The sequence below is a fragment of the Ciona robusta genome, chromosome 2, assembly GCF_009617815.1.
Source record: "Ciona robusta chromosome 2, ASM961781v2".
NCBI lineage: Eukaryota > Metazoa > Chordata > Ascidiacea > Phlebobranchia > Cionidae > Ciona > Ciona robusta.
In genome coordinates, this window is record NC_143236.1 from 1,847,460 (window position 1) to 1,866,677 (window position 19,218).

General features: G+C 38.6%; 43 non-coding genes across 43 annotated transcripts; 1 reads left to right on the forward strand and 42 right to left on the reverse strand.

Moving 5' to 3' along the window:
• Positions 1-1,398: 1,398 nt before the first annotated feature.
• On the forward strand, positions 1,399-1,481 carry Trnal-uaa (transfer RNA leucine (anticodon UAA)). The gene has a single exon. It is a non-coding gene; the product is annotated as a tRNA-Leu (tRNA).
• Positions 1,482-2,006: 525 nt separating this feature from the next.
• On the reverse strand, positions 2,007-2,089 carry Trnal-aag (transfer RNA leucine (anticodon AAG)). The gene has a single exon. It is a non-coding gene; the product is annotated as a tRNA-Leu (tRNA).
• Positions 2,090-2,292: 203 nt separating this feature from the next.
• On the reverse strand, positions 2,293-2,379 carry Trnal-uaa (transfer RNA leucine (anticodon UAA)). Its single transcript has one exon. It is a non-coding gene; the product is annotated as a tRNA-Leu (tRNA).
• Positions 2,380-3,543: 1,164 nt separating this feature from the next.
• On the reverse strand, positions 3,544-3,625 carry Trnal-aag (transfer RNA leucine (anticodon AAG)). The gene has a single exon. It is a non-coding gene; the product is annotated as a tRNA-Leu (tRNA).
• Positions 3,626-3,840: 215 nt separating this feature from the next.
• Trnal-uaa (transfer RNA leucine (anticodon UAA)) lies at positions 3,841-3,923 on the reverse strand. The gene has a single exon. It is a non-coding gene; the product is annotated as a tRNA-Leu (tRNA).
• Positions 3,924-4,145: 222 nt separating this feature from the next.
• On the reverse strand, positions 4,146-4,227 carry Trnal-aag (transfer RNA leucine (anticodon AAG)). The gene has a single exon. It is a non-coding gene; the product is annotated as a tRNA-Leu (tRNA).
• A 209-nt stretch (positions 4,228-4,436) lies between these two features.
• Trnal-uaa (transfer RNA leucine (anticodon UAA)) lies at positions 4,437-4,519 on the reverse strand. The gene has a single exon. It is a non-coding gene; the product is annotated as a tRNA-Leu (tRNA).
• Positions 4,520-4,744: 225 nt separating this feature from the next.
• On the reverse strand, positions 4,745-4,826 carry Trnal-uag (transfer RNA leucine (anticodon UAG)). Its single transcript has one exon. It is a non-coding gene; the product is annotated as a tRNA-Leu (tRNA).
• Positions 4,827-5,035: 209 nt separating this feature from the next.
• Trnal-uaa (transfer RNA leucine (anticodon UAA)) lies at positions 5,036-5,118 on the reverse strand. The gene has a single exon. It is a non-coding gene; the product is annotated as a tRNA-Leu (tRNA).
• Positions 5,119-5,459: 341 nt separating this feature from the next.
• Trnal-aag (transfer RNA leucine (anticodon AAG)) lies at positions 5,460-5,541 on the reverse strand. The gene has a single exon. It is a non-coding gene; the product is annotated as a tRNA-Leu (tRNA).
• A 209-nt stretch (positions 5,542-5,750) lies between these two features.
• Positions 5,751-5,833, reverse strand: Trnal-uaa (transfer RNA leucine (anticodon UAA)). The gene has a single exon. It is a non-coding gene; the product is annotated as a tRNA-Leu (tRNA).
• Positions 5,834-6,024: 191 nt separating this feature from the next.
• Trnal-aag (transfer RNA leucine (anticodon AAG)) lies at positions 6,025-6,106 on the reverse strand. The gene has a single exon. It is a non-coding gene; the product is annotated as a tRNA-Leu (tRNA).
• A 206-nt stretch (positions 6,107-6,312) lies between these two features.
• On the reverse strand, positions 6,313-6,395 carry Trnal-uaa (transfer RNA leucine (anticodon UAA)). Its single transcript has one exon. It is a non-coding gene; the product is annotated as a tRNA-Leu (tRNA).
• A 226-nt stretch (positions 6,396-6,621) lies between these two features.
• Positions 6,622-6,703, reverse strand: Trnal-uag (transfer RNA leucine (anticodon UAG)). Its single transcript has one exon. It is a non-coding gene; the product is annotated as a tRNA-Leu (tRNA).
• Positions 6,704-6,912: 209 nt separating this feature from the next.
• Positions 6,913-6,995, reverse strand: Trnal-uaa (transfer RNA leucine (anticodon UAA)). Its single transcript has one exon. It is a non-coding gene; the product is annotated as a tRNA-Leu (tRNA).
• A 327-nt stretch (positions 6,996-7,322) lies between these two features.
• On the reverse strand, positions 7,323-7,404 carry Trnal-aag (transfer RNA leucine (anticodon AAG)). The gene has a single exon. It is a non-coding gene; the product is annotated as a tRNA-Leu (tRNA).
• A 207-nt stretch (positions 7,405-7,611) lies between these two features.
• On the reverse strand, positions 7,612-7,694 carry Trnal-uaa (transfer RNA leucine (anticodon UAA)). The gene has a single exon. It is a non-coding gene; the product is annotated as a tRNA-Leu (tRNA).
• Positions 7,695-8,333: 639 nt separating this feature from the next.
• Trnal-uaa (transfer RNA leucine (anticodon UAA)) lies at positions 8,334-8,416 on the reverse strand. Its single transcript has one exon. It is a non-coding gene; the product is annotated as a tRNA-Leu (tRNA).
• A 225-nt stretch (positions 8,417-8,641) lies between these two features.
• Trnal-aag (transfer RNA leucine (anticodon AAG)) lies at positions 8,642-8,723 on the reverse strand. Its single transcript has one exon. It is a non-coding gene; the product is annotated as a tRNA-Leu (tRNA).
• A 209-nt stretch (positions 8,724-8,932) lies between these two features.
• Positions 8,933-9,015, reverse strand: Trnal-uaa (transfer RNA leucine (anticodon UAA)). The gene has a single exon. It is a non-coding gene; the product is annotated as a tRNA-Leu (tRNA).
• A 225-nt stretch (positions 9,016-9,240) lies between these two features.
• Positions 9,241-9,323, reverse strand: Trnal-aag (transfer RNA leucine (anticodon AAG)). The gene has a single exon. It is a non-coding gene; the product is annotated as a tRNA-Leu (tRNA).
• Positions 9,324-9,531: 208 nt separating this feature from the next.
• Positions 9,532-9,614, reverse strand: Trnal-uaa (transfer RNA leucine (anticodon UAA)). Its single transcript has one exon. It is a non-coding gene; the product is annotated as a tRNA-Leu (tRNA).
• Positions 9,615-11,265: 1,651 nt separating this feature from the next.
• On the reverse strand, positions 11,266-11,348 carry Trnal-uaa (transfer RNA leucine (anticodon UAA)). The gene has a single exon. It is a non-coding gene; the product is annotated as a tRNA-Leu (tRNA).
• A 225-nt stretch (positions 11,349-11,573) lies between these two features.
• Positions 11,574-11,655, reverse strand: Trnal-aag (transfer RNA leucine (anticodon AAG)). Its single transcript has one exon. It is a non-coding gene; the product is annotated as a tRNA-Leu (tRNA).
• A 208-nt stretch (positions 11,656-11,863) lies between these two features.
• Trnal-uaa (transfer RNA leucine (anticodon UAA)) lies at positions 11,864-11,946 on the reverse strand. The gene has a single exon. It is a non-coding gene; the product is annotated as a tRNA-Leu (tRNA).
• A 225-nt stretch (positions 11,947-12,171) lies between these two features.
• On the reverse strand, positions 12,172-12,253 carry Trnal-uag (transfer RNA leucine (anticodon UAG)). The gene has a single exon. It is a non-coding gene; the product is annotated as a tRNA-Leu (tRNA).
• A 209-nt stretch (positions 12,254-12,462) lies between these two features.
• Positions 12,463-12,545, reverse strand: Trnal-uaa (transfer RNA leucine (anticodon UAA)). The gene has a single exon. It is a non-coding gene; the product is annotated as a tRNA-Leu (tRNA).
• A 225-nt stretch (positions 12,546-12,770) lies between these two features.
• On the reverse strand, positions 12,771-12,852 carry Trnal-aag (transfer RNA leucine (anticodon AAG)). The gene has a single exon. It is a non-coding gene; the product is annotated as a tRNA-Leu (tRNA).
• Positions 12,853-13,061: 209 nt separating this feature from the next.
• Trnal-uaa (transfer RNA leucine (anticodon UAA)) lies at positions 13,062-13,144 on the reverse strand. The gene has a single exon. It is a non-coding gene; the product is annotated as a tRNA-Leu (tRNA).
• Positions 13,145-13,369: 225 nt separating this feature from the next.
• Trnal-aag (transfer RNA leucine (anticodon AAG)) lies at positions 13,370-13,451 on the reverse strand. Its single transcript has one exon. It is a non-coding gene; the product is annotated as a tRNA-Leu (tRNA).
• A 209-nt stretch (positions 13,452-13,660) lies between these two features.
• Positions 13,661-13,743, reverse strand: Trnal-uaa (transfer RNA leucine (anticodon UAA)). Its single transcript has one exon. It is a non-coding gene; the product is annotated as a tRNA-Leu (tRNA).
• A 339-nt stretch (positions 13,744-14,082) lies between these two features.
• Positions 14,083-14,164, reverse strand: Trnal-uag (transfer RNA leucine (anticodon UAG)). The gene has a single exon. It is a non-coding gene; the product is annotated as a tRNA-Leu (tRNA).
• Positions 14,165-14,373: 209 nt separating this feature from the next.
• Positions 14,374-14,456, reverse strand: Trnal-uaa (transfer RNA leucine (anticodon UAA)). The gene has a single exon. It is a non-coding gene; the product is annotated as a tRNA-Leu (tRNA).
• A 225-nt stretch (positions 14,457-14,681) lies between these two features.
• On the reverse strand, positions 14,682-14,763 carry Trnal-aag (transfer RNA leucine (anticodon AAG)). Its single transcript has one exon. It is a non-coding gene; the product is annotated as a tRNA-Leu (tRNA).
• Positions 14,764-14,971: 208 nt separating this feature from the next.
• Positions 14,972-15,054, reverse strand: Trnal-uaa (transfer RNA leucine (anticodon UAA)). Its single transcript has one exon. It is a non-coding gene; the product is annotated as a tRNA-Leu (tRNA).
• Positions 15,055-15,279: 225 nt separating this feature from the next.
• Positions 15,280-15,361, reverse strand: Trnal-aag (transfer RNA leucine (anticodon AAG)). Its single transcript has one exon. It is a non-coding gene; the product is annotated as a tRNA-Leu (tRNA).
• Positions 15,362-15,566: 205 nt separating this feature from the next.
• Positions 15,567-15,649, reverse strand: Trnal-uaa (transfer RNA leucine (anticodon UAA)). The gene has a single exon. It is a non-coding gene; the product is annotated as a tRNA-Leu (tRNA).
• Positions 15,650-15,790: 141 nt separating this feature from the next.
• Positions 15,791-15,872, reverse strand: Trnal-aag (transfer RNA leucine (anticodon AAG)). Its single transcript has one exon. It is a non-coding gene; the product is annotated as a tRNA-Leu (tRNA).
• Positions 15,873-16,080: 208 nt separating this feature from the next.
• Positions 16,081-16,163, reverse strand: Trnal-uaa (transfer RNA leucine (anticodon UAA)). The gene has a single exon. It is a non-coding gene; the product is annotated as a tRNA-Leu (tRNA).
• A 636-nt stretch (positions 16,164-16,799) lies between these two features.
• Trnal-uaa (transfer RNA leucine (anticodon UAA)) lies at positions 16,800-16,882 on the reverse strand. The gene has a single exon. It is a non-coding gene; the product is annotated as a tRNA-Leu (tRNA).
• A 332-nt stretch (positions 16,883-17,214) lies between these two features.
• Trnal-uaa (transfer RNA leucine (anticodon UAA)) lies at positions 17,215-17,296 on the reverse strand. Its single transcript has one exon. It is a non-coding gene; the product is annotated as a tRNA-Leu (tRNA).
• Positions 17,297-18,037: 741 nt separating this feature from the next.
• On the reverse strand, positions 18,038-18,120 carry Trnal-uaa (transfer RNA leucine (anticodon UAA)). The gene has a single exon. It is a non-coding gene; the product is annotated as a tRNA-Leu (tRNA).
• A 949-nt stretch (positions 18,121-19,069) lies between these two features.
• Positions 19,070-19,187, reverse strand: Trnal-caa (transfer RNA leucine (anticodon CAA)). The gene is made up of 2 exons: positions 19,150-19,187; positions 19,070-19,115 (listed from the first exon to the last, which is right to left on the reverse strand). It is a non-coding gene; the product is annotated as a tRNA-Leu (tRNA).
• Between the last annotated feature and the right edge of the window lie 31 nt (positions 19,188-19,218).

The window sequence follows — 19,218 nt, forward strand, 5'->3', positions numbered from 1 at the left end:
CGACAACAATAGAGCTACTTACATGTCAATTCACAAGACGTCTTGTTACTTTAACGAAAAGCGATTGCGACCCGATATTCTAAACCATACAATATGCGTTAAATATGTATTTACAGTAAATACGAAAGCTATTGTGTGGGTACAATAGGGGCCGACTACTAAAAGGTTAATGTAAAAGCTCGGCATATTCCAGATACAGCAGTGGTGCTGTAGATACTCCTTGGTTTTGTTTTTTAAAAGAACACGAAAAATAATGATTACGCGGAACAAATTGTTAACATTCGGTTATAGAAAATATCTACAAACTATATATAGTAGGTTGGGGGAAGTTGGGACATATTTTAACTATATTTTCTCGTCCCATGTGGCAGTAAACAAGGAATTTTCAAAGAATTATAAAACTATATGCCCAAGACTCCCAAAGACCGTTGTTAACTGTTTAAATGATTAGGATATTCGGATATTATGTGCCAAAGGTGTCCCATCTTCCCCCATCCTACTATACCATTTAAATATAGTCAATTCGTTGATAATGCATTTTTTTAAATATTGATTTGTTACATTTTTATTTGGAAAGCTTTTGTCCACATTATGTATTCTTTAGCTTTGTTTGATCGCTGGCTTTTACTGAAACATTCTGAAAAACGTGTAATTGTATTGATTATTATATAGCCTACAATACGCCTGTGGCAAAAACGTAGCATCATTACCTAAAATTACGCTCCAAAATAATCCCTTAAATCTTAGTAGTAAAATTACCATCAGATGAATGAATGAAGAAGTTGGATAGGGCAATTTCCTTTTCTCGTTTGCTAGAAATGAAGAACATTCATCAAAGAATTACAAAACCGCATTCCCGCGACCCCATAATTGACCGTTATCAATTGCTTAAACCACGGTCAGAATACAATAGGTTACTTATCTTAGTGTTTTTGATTATGTTATGTTTTTTTTACATTTTTTTCGTGTTGTTTAAGGGTCTTGTAGAACACTCATTATATTTGATAGTTTTATTTTGGTCATTTTATATACAAATTACGAAAAGTCATAAAAGTAAGTCCAATACCGCGCGATTTTAAGGGCTTTATAATTTGTTTTGCGTGTTCAAAAAGTTTTGTCAGAAGTGGGATTCGGACCCAGCACGCCTCCATTCGGAGACCAGAATACTCAACACCACATTGTGGTGAAGAACACGATGTTCATGAGTCTGGCGCCTTAGAGCACTCGCCCATCCTGAATTGTGGTAAACTGAACAACTGATACTGTACAAATGACAAAAGAAATAGCACAAAAATAAAATGCTTTATCGCTGGTATTGGGCAATTAATCAAAACTTTTGACTTATTACTATAACATAAATGGGCGATTGTAACATTTGTAAACGTTGTTTTACAGCGAACTGGGTTGGCCGAGTGGTTAAGGCGTTGGACTTAAGTTCCAATGAACGAATGTCCGCGTGGGTTCGAACCCCACACCCAGTTTATGCGAGTGCGAATAATTCATTTTTGTGGTTTTTGTGGTTTTTGTGGTTTTTGTCATTATTGTTATTTTACATAAAAAATGCGAATTCCGAAGACTTATGGGCTATCTAATAATTTAATATTACATTCTCTGAGAGACTCCCAGTTGTTTATTACGTTTTTTGCATCATAGACAAAAAGTAATTTCCAACGCCTTAACCACTCGGCCAACCTAGTTGGCTGAGAAATCCCGTTTATAAATGTCAGAATCTCTAAAATTTGTTCGCATAATTGAGTGAAACGTTTGAATAGAATGTGTGCTGATGTTTCGTTGTTCCACAAAGGCGCCAAGCTTAACAGTAAAACTCCTGTGAAATGTGTTGGGATAAGTGTTCTGGTCCACGGAATGGACGCGTGGGGTTCTGTTAAAGGTGTTATCGCGAGTTAACTGTTGTATTTGGTTCAAGAGAGGATTTTTTTTTTTTGTGTGCGTTTATAGAAAATATCTATAACAAAAAGTCAATTACACTTTAAAATGTTAAAGAATGGCAGCGGTGGGATTCGAACCCACGCCATCGAAATGACTGGTGCCTTAAACCAGCGCCTTAGACCACTCGGCCACGCTAACCACGAAAGTGGTATAAACACAAGCTTTCCAGTACTGCTATAGTCACTTCTTTTCCGGTTTATTGTATAAGTTTTCTGTTTACAAAGAAATGTCGATTAACGTAATTTTCTAATGCAAGACCTTCGCCGTACATATGTTTTCTTAATTTCTTGGCTGTATATAAAAATGTTTAAAATTAGTTGCCCAAAACTATTGACAATCGCATACTGGGTGTGGGGTTCGAACCCCCGCACGCGGACATTCGTCCATTGGAACTTAAGTCCAACGCCTTAACCACTCGGCCAACCCAGTTGGCTGAAAACAATTTGAAGTTTAAATTACCGAGTGTTCCGTAATTGAACACGTTAGTGGTCATATAGATCCTTTTTCGTCGAACAGTTGTTCTTGGCTTTGTTGTTGTTGTTGTTGTTGCTGATAGGGCGATTATTTTCCGCACTTATCCTATTTCTTATTCTAGTTCTAGCATTTTTCTTTAATCTCTTGATTGAAATTAAATCGTAATATATATTTATAATTTTTAGACTGAATTTTCAGATTTAAAACCGCACGATGAGCGATTAATTAACGATTACTTTCCTCATGCACTTTACATAGCGGAAACACTGCCTGGCAGTTTGGCGGGAAACGACGGCAAGCAAGCGTGTTGTATCTGCACAACGATTCACGACTGAATCAAACTATATTAGCATTTAAGTGGGGACGCATTAAATGCACTACTCTTATACCGTATTATCATTAATCGTAATTGAAACATTATTTTTAATTCAACATCATATAATTAATATTAACTTCTAACATTACCTAATTACTGCGTGATTACGGTTTGTCAGAATTCATGAAAACAAATGTTTTTAAGCGACGACAACGTTAACTAGTGTAAGTTTACAATAAACACATGGTACAGGAGTTGTACAAAGCGTATTTACACATATTCTTTACCAATCACTCAATCCTCATACGTCATCAGTTTCATTGGTTATAATACATGTATAAATACATTCTGCCTACTGCTCTACAGTCACCAATGGCGACTAGAACCCGTTTTGTTGGTTACTTCAGATTTGTTTTTGATCGAGCCCAGTCGAAAGTGTAGTAAAAGGGTTAACTAATATAGCAGGGTGGGGGTAGATGGGACACCTTTTCATTTTGTTTTCTCTTTTCATTTTGTAGTAAACAAAGAACATTTAATGAATTATAAAACCATATCTTCACGACTTCCACAGACCGTTGTTAATTGTTTAAAACAAGATCAGGCTATTTGGATAATATGTGTTACAGGTGTCCCATCTCTCCCCGACTCTACTATCTTATGCTAATTAGTTTAAAACGTGTTCATTCATTAGATCTGTGATCTCTTGTTGCCATAATTACCAAATACGAATTTTACTAATTGGTTTTGATTGCATTTACAAAATATCAATAACAAAAGGTTAATGTATTTTGAGCATAAAAGATTGGCAGCGGTGGGATTCGAACCCACGCCATGGAAATGACTGGTGCCTTAAACCAGCGCCTTAGACCACTCGGCCACGCTACCCACGAAAACCGTTGCGAAAAAAAACAAGCTTTTTAGTTCAGCTATAGTCACTTCTTTTCCGGTTTATTGCATAAGTTTTCCGTTTAGAACGAAATATCGAGTAACGTTATTTTCTAATGCAAGACCTTTGCCGTACATATGTTTTCTTAACTTTCTGGCTGAATATAAAAATGTTTAAAATTTGTTGCCTATAGGCCAAACTATTGACAATCGCATACTGGGTGTGGGGTTCGAACCCACGCGGACATTCGTCCATTGGAACTTAAGTCCAACGCCTTAACCACTCGGCCAACCCAGTTGGCTGCAAAACCACGCATTGCGTCTGAGATATTTGGGAATAAGTGTTTTGGTCTCGAATAGACGTGTTGGGTTTTATCGAATATGGTGTTAGCACGCGTTAAAACTGTTTTATCCTTGCTAAAAGGATAAATGCTTTTTTTTTCGAATCCCAATTTTTGGTTTGTTTTTGCATTTACACAAAATATATATTACAAAAAGTCCACTGTACTTTAAGACAAAATGGCAGCGGTGGGATTCGAACCCACGCCATCGAAATGACTGCTGCCTTAAACCAGCGCCTTAGACCACTCGGCCACGCTACCCACGATAATCGTATGAAACAGAAGCTTTCTTGTAATGCTAGCTATAATCACTTCCTTGCCGGTTTATTGCATGTGTTTTCTGTTTACAACGAAATATCGAGTAACGTTATTTTCTAATGCAAGACCTTTGCCGTACATGTGTTTTTTTAATTTCCTGGCTAGATATAAAAATGTTTAGATTTTGTTGCCCAAAATTATTGACAATCGCATACTGGGTGTGGGGTTCGAACCCACGCGGACATTCGTCCATTGGAACTTAAGTCCAACGCCTTAACCACTCGGCCAACCCAGTTGGCTGCAAAACCACGCATTGCTTCTGAGATATTTGGTGATAAGTGTTTTGGTCCCGAATAGATGTGTTGGGAATTATTGAATACATACAGGTGTTAGCACGCGTTAACACTGCTGTATCCTTGCTAACAGAATAAATGTTTTTTCCTGAATTCAACTTTTTGGTTTTGTTTTGCATTTACACAAAATATATATTACAAAAAGTCAACTGTAATTTAAAACAAAATGGCAGCGGTGGGATTCGAACCCACGCCATCGAAATGACTGGTGCCTAAAACCAGCGCCTTAGCCCACTCGGTCACGCTACCCACTATAATCGTATGAAACACAAGCTTTCTTGTACTGCTAGCTATAATCACTTCCTTGCCGGTTTATTGCATGTGTTTTCTGTTTACAACGAAATATCAAGTAAACTAATTTTCCAATGCAAAACTTTTGCCGTACATGTATTTTCTCATTTTTCTAGCTGGTTATAAAAATGTTTAAAATTAGTCGCCCATAGCTAATCAAAATCCTATACTGGGTGTGGGGTTCGAACCCACGCGGACATTCGTCCATTGGAACTTAAGTCCAACGCCTTAACCACTCGGCCAACCCAGTTGCCTGAAAACAATTTTTACAAACACAGGAATCGCCAAATAGGTTGGTATTATTCAGTGAAACGTTTGAATGGATTGTGTGCTGATGTGTCGTTCAGACATTAGTGCGAAACATTAAGAAATCTACTCTCGGCAACTTTCAATCTTCCATATTGTATCCTTATGGTGTTTCGTTAAACCAAAGCCGAATTTTCGGTGTAGCAGAACTTTAAATTACAAAGTGTTCCATAATTGCCATAATTACCGAGTAAATATGTTTTTTTCACGAATTTTTCTAATTGGTTTTGATGGCATTTAAAAAATATCAATAACAAAATTTAATGTATTTTAAGCATAAAAGAATGGCAGCGGTGGGATTCGAACCCACGCCATCGAAATGACTGGTGCCTTAAACCAGCGCCTTAGACCACTCGGCCACGCTACCCAAGATAATCGTATGAAACACAAGCTTTCTTGTACTGCTAGCTATAATCGCTTCCTTGCCGGTTTATTGCATGTGTTTTCTGTTTACAACGAAATATCGAGTAACGTTATTTTCTAATGCAAGACCTTTGCCGTACATGTGTTTTCTTAATTTCCTGGCTAGATATAAAAATGTTTAGATTTTGTTGCCCAAAATTATTGACAATCGCATACTGGGTGTGGGGTTCGAACCCACGCGGACATTCGTCCATTGGAACTTAAGTCCAACGCCTTAACCACTCGGCCAACCCAGTTGGCTGCAAAACCACGCATTGCTTCTGAGAGTTGGCTGCAAAACCACGCATTGCTTCTTCTAGCACGCGTTAAAACTGTTTTATCCTTGCTTAAAGAATAAATGTTTTTTTTCCGAATCCCAATTTTTGGTTCTGTTATGCATTTACACAAAATATATATTACAAAAAGTCAACTGTAATTTAAGACAAAATGGCAGCGGTGGGATTCGAACCCACGCCATCGAAATGACTGGTGCCTTAAACCAGCGCCTTAGACCACTCGGCCACGCTACCCACGAAATTCGTATGAAACACAAGCTTTCTTGTACTGCTATAGTCACTTCTTTATCCGGTTTATTGCATAAGTTTTCTGTTTACAACGCAATATCGAGTAACGTTATTTTCTACTGCAAGACCTTTGCCGTACATATGTTTTCTTAATTTCCTGGCTGAATATAAAAATGTTTAAAATTATTTGCCCAAAACTATTGACAATCGCATACTGGGTGTGGGGTTCGAACCCACGCGGACATTCGTCCATTGGAACTTAAGTCCAACGCCTTAACCACTCGGCCAACCCAGTTGGCTGCAAAACCACGCATTGCTTCTGAGATATTTGGTGATAAGTGTTTTGGTCCCGAATAGATGTGTTGGAAATTATAGAATACATACAGGTGTTAGCACGCGTTAAAACTGTTTTATCCTTGCTTAAAGAATAAATGTTTTTTTTCCGAATCCCAATTTTTGGTTCTGTTATGCATTTACACAAAATATATATTACAAAAAGTCAACTGTAATTTAAGACAAAATGGCAGCGGTGGGATTCGAACCCACGCCATCGAAATGACTGGTGCCTAAAACCAGCGCCTTAGACCACTCGGCCACGCTACCCACGACAATCGTATGAAACACAAGCTTTCTTGTACTGCTAGCTATAATCACTTCCTTGCCGGTTTATTGCATGTGTTTTCTGTTTACAACGAAATATCAAGTAAACTAATTTTCCAATGCAAAACTTTTGCCGTACATGTATTTTCTCATTTTTCTGGCTGATTATAAAAATGTTTAAAATTAGTCGCCCATAGCTAATCAAAATCGTATACTGGGTGTGGGGTTCGAACCCACGCGGACATTCGTCCATTGGACCTTAAGTCCAACGCCTTAACCACTCGGCCAACCTAGTTGGCTGAGAAATCCCGTTTATAAATGTCACAATCTCTAAAATTTGTTCGCATAATTGAGTGAAACGTTTGAATAGAAAGTGTGCTGATGTTTCGTTGTTCCACAAAGGCGCCAAGCTTAACAGTAAAACTCCTGTGAAATGTGTTGGGATAAGTGTTCTGGTCCCCGGAATAGACGCGTGGGGTTCTGTTAAAGGTGTTATCGCGAGTTAACTGTTGTATTTGGTTCAAGAGAGGATTTTTTTCCCGAATTCCACTTACTAGTTCTGTGTGCGTTTATACAAAATATCTATAACAAAAAGTCAATTACACTTTAAAATGTTAAAGAATGGCAGCGGTGGGATTCGAACCCACGCCATCGAAATGACTAGTGCCTTAAACCAGCGCCTTAGACCACTCGGCCACGCTACCCACGAGAATCTTATGAAACACAAGCTTTCTTGTACTGCTGTATAATCACTTCCTTGCCGGTTTATTGCATGTGTTTTCTGTTTACAACGAAATATCAAGTAAACTAAATTTCCAATGCAAAACCTTTGCCGTACATGTATTTTCTCATTTTTCTGGCTGATTATAATGATGTTTAAAATTAGTCGCCCATAGCTAATCAAAATCGTATACTGGGTGTGGGGTTCGAACCCACGCGGACATTCGTCCATTGGAACTTAAGTCCAACGCCTTAACCACTCGGCCAACCCAGCTGCCCGAAAAACAATTTTTACAAACACAGGAATCGCCAAATAGGTTGGTATTATTCAGTGAAACGTTTGGATGGATTGTGTGCTGATGTGTCGTTCAGACATTGGGGCGAAACATTAAGAAATCCACTCTCGGCAACTTTCAATCTTCCATATTGTATCCTTATATATACTATAGTGTTTCGTTAAAACAAATCCGAATTTTCGGTGTAATAGAACTTTAAATTACAAAGTGTTCTATAATTGCCATAATTACCAAGAAAATATGTTTTTTTCACGAATTTTACCAATTGGCTTTGATTGCATTTACAAAATATCAATAACAAAATTTAATGTTGTTTAAGCATAAAAGAATGGCAGCGGTGGGATTAGAACTCACGCCATCGAAATGACTGGTGCCTTAAACCAGCGCCTTAGACCACTCGGCCACGCTACCCACGAAAATCGTAAGAAAACATAAGCTTTCCAGTACTGCTATAGTCACTTCTTTTCCGGTTTATTGAATATGCTTTCTGTTTATAAAGCAATATCGGGTAAAATAATTTTCTAGTGCAAGACCTTTGCCGTACATATGTTTTCTTAATTTCCTGGCTGAATATAAAAATGTTTGAAATTAGTTGCCCAAAACTATTGACAATCGCATACTGGGTGTGGGGTTCGAACCCACGCGGACATTCGTCCATTGGAACTTAAGTCCAACGCCTTAACCACTCGGCCAACCCAGTTGGCTGCAAAACCACGCATTGCTTCTGAGATATTTGGTGATAAGTGTTTTGGTCCCGAATAGATGTAATGGGAATTATTGAATACATACAGGTGTTAGCACGCGTTAACACTGTTGTATCCTTGCTAACAGAATAAATGTTTTTTTCCGAATCCCAATTTTTGGTTTTGTTTTGCATTTACACAAAATATATATTACAAAAAGTCAACTGTACTTTAAGGCAAAATGGCAGCGGTGGGATTCGAACCCACGCCATCGAAATGACTGCTGCCTTAAACCAGCGCCTTAGACCACTCGGCCACGCTACCCACGATAATCGTATGAAACACAAGCTTTCTTGTACTGCTAGCTATAATCACTTCCTTGCCGGTTTATTGCATGTGTTTTCTGTTTACAACGAAATATCGAGTAACGTTATTTTCTAATGCAAGACCTTTGCCGTACATGTGTTTTTTTAATTTCCTGGCTAGATATAAAAATGTTTAGATTTTGTTGCCCAAAATTATTGACAATCGCATACTAGGTGTGGGGTTCGAACCCACGCGGACATTCGTCCATTGGAACTTAAGTCCAACGCCTTAACCACTCGGCCAACCCAGTTGGCTGCAAAACCACGCATTGCTTCTGAGATATTTGGTGATAAGTGTTTTGGTCCCGAATAGATGTGTTGGGAATTATTGAATACATACAGGTGTTAGCACGCGTTAACACTGCTGTATCCTTGCTAACAGAATAAATGTTTTTTCCTGAATTCAACTTTTTGGTTTTGTTTTGCATTTACACAAAATATATATTACAAAAAGTCAACTGTAATTTAAAACAAAATGGCAGCGGTGGGATTCGAACCCACGCCATCGAAATGACTGGTGCCTTAAACCAGCGCCTTAGACCACTCGGCCACGCTATCCACAATAATCGTATGAAACACAAGCTTTCCTGTACTGCTAGCTATAATCACTTCCTTGCCGGTTTATTGCATGTGTTTTCTGTTTACAACGAAATATCAAGTAAACTAATTTTCCAATGCAAAACCTTTGCCGTACATGTATTTTCTCAATTTTCTGGCTGATTATAAAAATGTTTAAAATTAGTCGCCCATAGCTAATCAAAATCGTATACTGGGTGTGGGGTTCGAACCCACGCGGACATTCGTCCATTGGAACTTAAGTCCAACGCCTTAACCACTCGGCCAACCCAGTTGCCTGAAAACAATTTTTACAAACACAGGAATCGCCAAATAGGTTGGTATTATTCAGTGAAACGTTTGAATGGATTGTGTGCTGATGTGTCGTTCAGACATTAGCGCGAAACATTAAGAAATCCACTCTCGGCAACTTTCAATCTTCCATAGTGTATCCTTATAGTGTTTCGTTAAAACAAAGATGAATTTTCGGTGTAATAGAACTTTAAATTACAAAGTGTTCCATAATTGCCATAATTACCGAGTAAATATGTTTTTTTTACGAATTTTACTAATTGGTTTTGATTGCATTTACAAAATATCAATAACAAAATTTAATGTATTTTAAGCATAAAAGAATGGCAGCGGTGGGATTCGAACCTACACCATCGAAATGACTGGTGCCTTAAACCAGCGCCTTAGACCAGTGGTTCCCAACTCGTTTTTAAGGCGACCCATTTTAAAAATAAATTCAGTTCGGTAAAATCTTGCGACCCAAGCAAATATTGTCGTAAAATTTTAAAAGCCATACAAGATTGCATTGCAAACGGGTAATCCTTTAGCTGGTGGTCAGTGACAATTTTGGTTTCTAAATGTCTTATAGACCTTACTGATACCCACTGTTTAATTATTTTTGCAAAAAATTCGGGTGTTCGTGTCTAAAATTTACTTTAAAAATGCGCGAAAACATGCTTCGTCACCGTAATTTGCCTGACCTGCGTAAGGTTAACGCTTTATTACATCACATTAGCGGTATGTTACGTCACAATAGTGATATATTACGTACGTTACAGTACGTTATAATCCTGTTTTCGCAGTGTTTTATGTTAGTTAAAGCCCTGCTTAATCCAGCCCTAACTCTTAACCCCTAACTCCCAACCACTAACTCCTAACAAGCAGCACTGCAAAAGCATTAACTTTTTCAGAAAATAATATGTTTATCAAATCACTAATGAGCTATAGCTGTGCTCGCTGGCTATCGGTGAGTTTTGGCGTTGCTTTACGCGCGTACAAAGCATTTTTTGCAAACATTTGTATACTTTACTTAAAAAGCAAATATCCAAACTGTTTTCAAGCACCTGCTGGCTAAATAATCAAGGGGACAATCGCTATTATGACGCAAACAATCAACGTGTGAATTGCTATTATGTCGTAATTAATTGCCAGGTCAAACAATCGCTATTATGATGCAATGAATCCACGTGTGAATCCCTCCTATTACGTAATAAACATGCTGCCTGGTTGAGGAAAACATCGTAAATATGAATCAGTTCTACTTCTGTAACATTTTTAGGTTGTTCACCACCGCCTGTTGCAATGTTTAATAGGCAAGTTACATTTAATTTAAACGCAACTATGACAAACTGACAAAACCAAACGACCCAAAAAAATTATCAGGCGACCCAACTTTGGGTCGCGCCCCACGTGTTGGGAACCACGGCCTTAGACCACTCGGCCACGCTACCCACAAAAGTGGTATAAACACAAGCTTTCCAGTACTGCTATAGTCACTTCTTTCCCGGTTTATTGCATACGTTTTCTGTTTACAACGAAATTTCGAGTAACGTTATTTTCTAATGCAAGACCTTTGCCGTACATGTGTTTTTTCAATTTCCTGGCTAGCTATAAAAATGTTTAGATTTTGTTGCCCAAAACTATTGACAATCGCATACTGGGTGTGGGGTTCGAACCCACGCGGACATTCGTCCATTGGAACTTAAGTCCAACGCCTTAACCACTCGGCAAACCCAGTTGGCTGCAAAACCACGCATTGCTTCTGAGATATTTGGTGATAAGTGTTTTGGTCCCGAATAGATGTGTTGGGAATTATTGAATACATACAGGTGTTAGCACGCGTTAATACTGTTGTATCCTTGCTAACAGAAGAAATGTTTTTTCCTGAATTCAACTTTTTGGTTTTGTTTTGCATTTACACAAAATACATATTACAAAAAGTCAACTGTAATTTAAGACAAAATGGCAGCGGTGGGATTCGAACCCACGCCATCGATATGACTGGTGCCTTAAACCAGCGCCTTAGACCACTCGGCCACGCTACCCACGGAAGTCGTATAAGCACAAGCTTTCTTGTACAGCTAGCTATAATCACTTCCTTGCCGGTTTATTGCATAAGTTTTCTGTTTACAACGAAATATCGAGTAACGTTATTTTCTAATGCAAGATCTTTGCCGTACATGTGTTTTTTCAATTTCCTGGCTAGATATAAAAATGTTTAGATTTTGTTGCCCAAAACTATTGACAATCGCATACTGGGTGTGGGGTTCGAACCCACGCGGACATTCGTCCATTGGAACTTAAGTCCAACGCCTTAACCACTCGGCCAACCCAGTTGGCTGCAAAACCACGCATTGCTTCTGAGATATTTGGTGATAAGTGTTTTGGTCCCGAATAGATGTGTTTGGAATTATAGAAAACATACAGGTGTTAGCACGCGTTAAAACTGTTTTATCTTCGCTTAAAGAATAAATGTTTTTTCCCGAATCTCAATTTTTGGTTTGGTTTTGCATTTACACAAAATATATATTACAAAAAGTCAACTGTACTTTAAGACAAAATGGCAGCGGTGGGATTCGAACCCACGCCATCGAAATGACTGGTGCCTAAAACCAGCGCCTTAGACCACTCGGCCACGCTACCCACGATAATCGTATGAAACACAAGCTTTCTTGTACTGCTAGCTATAATCACTTCCTTGCCGGTTTATTGCATGTGTTTTCTGTTTACAACGAAATATCGAGTAACGTTATTTTCTAATGCAAGATCTTTGCCGTACATGTGTTTTTTCAATTTCCTGGCTAGATATAAAAATGTTTAGATTTTGTTGCCCAAAACTATTGACAATCGCATACTGGGTGTGGGGTTCGAACCCACGCGGACATTCGTCCATTGGAACTTAAGTCCAACGCCTTAACCACTCGGCCAACCCAGTTGGCTGCAAAATCACGCATTGCTTCTGAGATATTTGGTGATAAGTGTTTTGGTCCCGAATAGATGTGTTGGGAATTATAGAATACATACAGGTGTTAGCACGCGTTAAAACTGTTTTATCCTGACTTAAAGAATAATTGTTTTTTCCCGAATCCCAAATTTTGGTTTGGTTTTGCATTTACACATAAAATATATTACAAAAAGTCAACTGTACTTTAAGACAAAATGGCAGCGGTGGGATTCGAACCCACGCCATCGAAATGACTGGTGCCTTAAACCAGCGCCTTAGACCACTCGGCCACGCTACCCAAGATAATCGTATGAAACACAAGCTTTCTTGTACTGCTAGCTATAATCACTTCCTTGCCGGTTTATTGCATGTGTTTTCTGTTTACAACGAAATATCAAGTAAACTAATTTTCCAATGCAAAACCTTTGCCGTACATGTATTTTCTCATTTTTCTGGCTGGTTATAAAAATGTTTAAAATTAGTTGCCCAAAACTATTGACAATCGCATACTGGGTGTGTGGTTCGAACCCACGCGGACATTCGTCCATTGGAACTTAAGTCCAACGCCTTAACCACTCGGCCAACCCAGTTGGCTGCAAAACCACGCATTGCTTCTGAGATATTTGGTGATAAGTGTTTTGGTCCCGAATAGATGTGTTTGGAATTATAGAATACATACAGGTGTTAGCACGCGTTAACACTGCTGTATCCTTGCTAACAGAATAAATGTTTTTTCCTGAATTCAACTTTTTGGTTTTGTTTTGCATTTACACAAAATATATATTACAAAAAGTCAACTGTACTTTAAGACAAAATGGCAGCGGTGGGATTCGAACCCACGCCATCGAAATGACTGGTGCCTTAAACCAGCGCCTTAGACCACTCGGCCACGCTACCCACGATAATCGTATGAAACACAAGCTTTCTTGTACTGCTAGCTATAATCACTTCCTTGCCGGTTTATTGCATGTGTTTTCTGTTTACAACGAAATATCAAGTAAACTAATTTTCCAATGCAAAACCTTTGCCGTACATGTATTTTCTCATTTTTCTGGCTGATTATAAAAATGTTTAAAATTAGTCGCCCATAGCTAATCAAAATCGTATACTGGGTGTGGGGTTCGAACCCACGCGGACATTCGTCCATTGGAACTTAAGTCCAACGCCTTAACCACTCGGCCAACCCAGTTGCCTGAAAACAATTTTTACAAACACAGGAATCGCCAAATAGGTTGGTATTATTCAGTGAAACGTTTGAATGGATTGTGTGCTGATGTGTCGTTCAGACATTAGCGCGAAACATTAAGAAATCCACTCTCGGCAACTTTCAATCTTCCATATTATCCTTATAGTGTTTCGTTAAACCAAAGCCGAATTTTCAGTGTAATAGAACTTTAAATTACAAAGTGTTCCATAATTGCCATATTTACCGAGTAAATATGTTTTTTTTACGAATTTTACTAATTGGTTTTGATTGCATTTACAAAATATCAATAACAAAATTTAATGTATTTTAAGCATAAAAGAATGGCAGCGGTGGGATTCGAACCCACGCCATCGAAATGACTGGTGCCTAAAACCAGCGCCTTAGACCACTCGGCCACGCTACCCACGATAATCGTATGAAACACAAGCTTTGTTGTACTGCTAGCTATAATCACTTCTTAGCCGGTTTATTGCATGTGTTTTCTGTTTACAACGAAATATCGAGTAACGTTATTTTCTAATGCAAGATCTTTGCCGTACATGTGTTTTTTCAATTTCCTGGCTAGATATAAAAATGTTTAGATTTTGTTGCCCAAAACTATTGACAATCGCATACTGGGTGTGGGGTTCGAACCCACGCGGACATTCGTCCATTGGAACTTAAGTCCAACGCCTTAACCACTCGGCCAACCCAGTTGGCTGCAAAACCACGCATTGCTTCTGAGATATTTGGTGATAAGTGTTTTGGTCCCGAATAGATGTGTTGGGAATTATTGAATACATACAGGTGTTAGCACGCGTTAATACTGTTGTATCCTTGCTAACAGAATAAATGTTTTTTCCTGAATTCAACTTTTTGGTTTTGTTTTGCATTTACACAAAATACATATTACAAAAAGTCAACTGTAATTTAAGACAAAATGGCAGCGGTGGGATTCGAACCCACGCCATCGAAATGACTGGTGCCTTAAACCAGCGCCTTAGACCACTCGGCCACGCTACCCACGCAAGTCGTATAAACACAAGCTTTCTTGTACTGCTAGCTATAATCACTTCCTTGCCGGTTTATTGCATGTGTTTTCTGTTTACAACGAAATATCGAGTAACGTTATTTTCTAATGCAAGACCTTTGCCGTACATGTGTTTTTTCAATTTCCTGGCTGAATATAAAAATGTTTAAAATTAGTTCCCCAAAACTATTGACAATCGCATACTGGGTGTGGGGTTCGAACCCACGCGGACATTCGTCCATTGGAACTTAAGTCCAACGCCTTAACCACTCGGCCAACCCAGTTGGCTGCAAAACCACGCATTGCTTCTGAGATATTTGGTGATAAGTGTTTTGGTCCCGAATAGATGTATTGGGAACTATAGAATACATACAGGTGTTAGCACGCGTTAAAACTGTTTTATCCTGGCTTAAAGAATAATTGTTTTTTCCCGAATCCCAATTTTTGGTTTGGTTTTGCATTTACACAAAATACATATTACAAAAAGTCAACTGTACTTTAAGACACAATGGCAGCGGTGGGATTCGAACCCACGCCATCGAAATGACTGGTGCCTTAAACCAGCGCCTTAGACCACTCGACCACGCTACCCAAGACAATCATATGAAACACAAGCTTTCTTGTACTGCTATAGTCACTTGTTTTCCGGTTTATTGCATACGTTTTCTGTTTACAACGAAATATCGATTAACGTTATTTTCTAATGCAAGACCTTTGCCGTACATGTGTTTTTTCAATTTCCTGGCTGAATATAAAAATGTTTAAAATTAGTTCCGCAAAACTATTGACAATCGCATACTGGGTGTGGGGTTCGAACCCACGCGGACATTCGTCCATTGGAACTTAAGTCCAACGCCTTCACCACTCGGCCAACCCAGTTGGCTGCAAAACTACGCATTGCTTCTGAGATCTTTCCTTGCTAACAGAATAAATGTTGTTTCCTGAATTCAACTTTTTGGTTTTGTTTTGCGTTTACACAAAATATATATTACAAAAAGTCCACTGTAATTTAAGACAAGGTGGCAGCGGTGGGATTCGAACCCACGCCATCGAAATGACTGGTGCCTTAAACCAGCGCCTTAGACCACTCGGCCACGCTACCCACGGAAGTCGTATAAACACAAGCTTTCTTGTACTGCTAGCTATAATCACTTCCTTGCCGGTTTATTGCATGTGTTTTCTGTTTACAACGAAATATCGAGTAACGTTATTTTCTAATGCAAGACCTTTCCCGTACATGTGTTTTTTCAATTTCCTGGCTGAATATAAAAATGTTTAAAATTAGTTCCCCAAAACTATTGACAATCGCATACTGGGTGTGGGGTTCGAACCCACGCGGACATTCGTCCATTGGAACTTAAGTCCAACGCCTTAACCACTCGGCCAACCCAGTTGCCTGCAAACAATGTTTACAAACACAGGAATCGCCAAATAGGTTGGTATTATTCAGTGAAACGTTTGAATGGATTGTGTGCTGATGTGTCGTTCAGACATTGGCGCGAAATATTAAGAAATCCACTCTCGGCAACTTTCAATCTTCCATATTGTATCCTTATATATACTATAGTGTTTCTTTAAAACAAATCCGAATTTTCGGTGTAATAGAACTTTAAATTACCAAGTGTTCAATAATTGCCATAATAACCGAGAAAAGGTGTTTTTTCACGAATTTTACTAATTGGTTTTGATTGCATTTACAAAATACAATAACAAAAGGTTAATGTATTTTAAGCATAAAAAATGGCATCGATGAGATTCGAACCCACGCCATCGAAATGACTGGTGCCTTAAACCAGCGCCATTAGACCACTCGGCCACGCTACCCATGAAAATCGTAGAAAACACCGGCTTTCGAGTACTGCTATAATCACTTCTTTGTCGATTTATTGCACATGCTTTTTGTTAACATCGAAATATCAAGTAAATTAATTTTCTAATGCAAGACCTTTGCCGTACATGTGTTTTTTCAATTTCCTGGCTAGATAGAAAAATGTTTAAAATTAGTTTCCCAAAACTGTTGACAATCGCATACTGGGTGTGGGGTTCGAACCCACGCGGACATTCGTCCATTGGAACTTAAGTCCAACGCCTTAACCACTCGGCCAACCCAGTTGGCTGCAAAACCACGCATTGCTTCTGAGATATTTGGGATAAGTGTTTTGGTCCCGAATAGATGTGTTGGGAATTATTGAATACATACAGGTGTTAGCACGCGTTAAAACTGTTTTATCCTTGCTAAAAGAATAAATGTTTTTTCCCGAATCCCAATTTTTGGTTTTGTTTTGCATTTACACAAAATATATATTACAAAAATCAACTGTAATTTAAGACAAAATGGCAGCGGTGGGATTCGAACCCACGCCATCGAAATGACTGGTGCCTTAAACCAGCGCCTTAGACCAATCGGGCACGCTACCCACGAAAATTGAGGAAACACAATCTTTCTAGTACTGCTGGGGTTCGAACCCACGCGGACATTCGTCCATTGGAACTTAAGTCCAACGCCTTAACCGCTCGGCCAACCCAGTTCGCTGCAAAATCCGGTTAATAAATGTCAGAATCTCTAAAATTTGTTCGCATTATTGAGTGAAACGTTTGAATAGAATGTGTGCTGATGTTTCGTTGGAACAGACGCGTGGGGTTCTGTTAAAGGTGTTATCGCGAGTTAACTGTTGTATTTGGTTCAAGAGAGGATTTTTCCCCGAATTCCACTTACTGGTTCTGTGTGTATTTATACAAAACATCTATAACAAAAAGTCAATTATACTTCAAAAAGGTTGAAGAATGGCAGCGGTGGGTTTCGAACCCACGCCATCGAAATTACTGGTGCCTTAAACCAACGCCTTAGACCACTCGGCCACGCTACGCACGATAATCGTATGAAACACAAGCTTTCCTGTAATGCTAGCTACAATCACTTCCTTGCCGGTTTATTGTATAATAGGATGAGGGAAGATGGGACTCCTTTTCAATCTATTTCCTCCTCCAATTTTGTAGTAAACAAACATTCAACAATTTTTTATAAAACTTTATCCTCACGGCTCTCATAGACCGTTGTTAATTTTTTAAAACACGATCAGGTTATTTGGTTATTATGTGTCAAAGGTGTCCCATCTTCCCCCACCCTACTATATATGTTTTCTGTTTACAATAAAATTGAGAGTAAAATAATTTTGTAATGCAAGACCTTTGCCGTATATGTGTTTTCTCAATTTCCTGGCTAGATATCAAAATGAAATTAGTTGCCCAAAACTATTGACAATCGCATACTGGGTGTGGGGTTCGAACCCACGCGGACATTCGTTCATTGGAACTTAAGTCCAACGCCTTAACCACTCGGCCAACCCAGTTCGCCGTTTACAAATGCATGAACTCAACGAAATTCAACGTTTACAAATGCATGAGCACAGTTTTGTTACATTATCAAGCCAATAGTTTTGATCAAGTGTGCATTGAAGGTCGTTTGCGTTTGCAAAGCGAACTGGTTTGTTCGAGTGGTTTAAGCGTTGGACTTAGCCTCTTGTTTTTGCAAAACGATAATGCGAAAATCGAAGAATTGCATAAACTTTGTCAGTGTTCGTCGTGCTTTTGACGCCCAGTATCCTTTCTAACGGCTAACGCATTTTTTGTTTTTGTTTATGTCCACACAATGTATTACTATACCCTTTTAACAGCCATAGCTATATGTATTACAACATTTTAATTCATATTAGGCTGGAGGTAGATGTGACAATTTTTGTTCTATTTTTCTGTGTCAGTTTTATTCCGCGACTTCCATATAGACCGTCATTAATTGTTTAAAACACGATCCAAATATTTTTACATTATATGTGCCATATATTTCTAAATCCTACATAAGTGTGCACTCGAAACTGTTTATTGTAAACTTTGGTGGAATTTCTTTTTGGGGGTTTTGTTTTTTCATCATGCTCCAATCTTTGGATCAATCTCCTTTAAGGTCGACTCCCGACATTGTACGGGTTGTGTCCTTACGCACACTTTTCTTCCAATTAGAACTTTAATATGTTTAATTAAATTTATTTAATTCACATTGTATCGTCTGTAGGGTGTAACGGTCACGCCTTTTGTCCAAAATAAATATTTCTTTCTTTTTTATCAATAAGCGTGTTTTAACAACTGTTGTTTTACCGTTCTTCGCTATCGTGACCGAAGAGACGAAATAAATTTCATTCATTTATATAGGTGGACCTGTCTTACTCAACACTAAACTAATAAGACCGTAGTTTATGGCAAACATAAAGCCTATCTTGCTTTCAATGTCGGTGTTTGATAAAATAGTGTCAGAAGTGGGATTCGAACCCACGCCTCCATTCGGAGACCAGAATACTCAGCACCACATAGTGGCGAAGAAGTTTATTCTTGAGTCTGGCGCCTTAGACCACTCGGCCATCCTGACTTGCTAAAAACTGGTTGAATGCTGTGTATAA